Consider the following 1,484-nt stretch of genomic DNA (forward strand, 5'->3'; position numbering starts at 1 on the left):
TCCCATCTCTCTCTCTCTCTCTCTGACCACAACTACTTGGTGCACAACCTCAAAAACTCTGTTATTCTACCTGAAATTCATTGAAGTTTCAAGCTGAAAATGTGGAATCCGCCGCTCCCCAAAAATCGCATTGTCTGAGGTGTTGGAATGGCCGGTGTTGACTTCCTGGCTGCTGTAGCTTCATTCCCCAACCCGGATGATAAAATTTGGATCACCAGCTTTGAGGTTCAAGGAGGTGGTAACACTGACAATGCTTTGATAAAACCCGGATGATAAAATTCGTCTTGGTCTTAATCCAAGGATCATATCTAAGGTTGCTGATGACTCGCATGGCGAAAGAATACTTGATGAGCTTGAAAGGGATGGTGTTGATACATCTTTTATGGTGGTGTCCAAAGGATGAAACTCACCATTCACATATGTCATTGTTGACAACCAAAAAAACAAAACTCGCACGTGCATTTTCGCTCCAGGATATCCACCCATGATATCTGAGGGTCTACATACCCAAATCAAAATTGTATTCAGCGCTTGGAGTAAATATTGTCTACTTAGATGGAAGGCTGCATGAGACTGCTTTGATTGTAGTGCAGGAGGCAAAGAGTAGGGGCATACCTATTATAGTTGATGCAGAAAGGTTAAGGGAGGGGTTGGGTGATATTCCTGACTTTGCTAGTTATGTTGTATGCTCGACAAAATTTTCACAGGCATGGACTAACACCCTTTCTATTCCAACTGCACTTGTTTCTATTATCTTGAGATTGATGTCAAATGTAAAATTCGTGATTGTTAGTTGGGTGAAAGATGGTTTCTTAATGTTAGAAAGGACCGAAGCGGATAACCTTAGTTTGAAGAAATGGATGTAGCAGTGACCAATGGATGGAGAAATACAAGGATTAGAACATAAAAAGACAGAAAAACTCTTCTAATTCACGGTCAACAAACGGCGTCATTGACGGAGGATCAACACTGTCCAACGATCAATAACAGTGGCTACAAAGTGGCAATTTTTATTATGGAGGATGAAAAGTGTCAATGCCCCAATGAGTCTAGGACAAAAAATGGCATTAACTCTTGTATTCCGTGAGTCACAATAATAATATAACAATAATTAAATATTGTTCAATTCTATATTCTTCTAGGATTTCTATTACCATCATTCATTATTCCCAAATTTACCATAATTAAATAATTTGTATTACAGTATTTTATAATAATATGAGAATATAATTTTAACGCAGAATTATTGTACGAATGGGAAAGTAGAAATCAATATATTTTATTAGGAGAAGAGATTTTTTAGGAATTGGGCTGGAAGTTAAAATTTCAGGATTTTGTTTTTATATATAGTATAGATTATATTACAGTATTTTATAATAATATGAAAATAGAATTTTAACGCAGAATTATTATACGAATGGGAAAGTAGAAATCAATATATTTTATTAGGAGGAGATATTTTTAGGAATTGGGCAGAAAGTTAA

The sequence above is a fragment of the Ipomoea nil genome, unplaced genomic scaffold (genome assembly GCF_001879475.1).
Source record: "Ipomoea nil cultivar Tokyo-kokei standard unplaced genomic scaffold, Asagao_1.1 scaffold1436, whole genome shotgun sequence".
Classification (NCBI taxonomy): Eukaryota; Viridiplantae; Streptophyta; class Magnoliopsida; order Solanales; family Convolvulaceae; genus Ipomoea; species Ipomoea nil.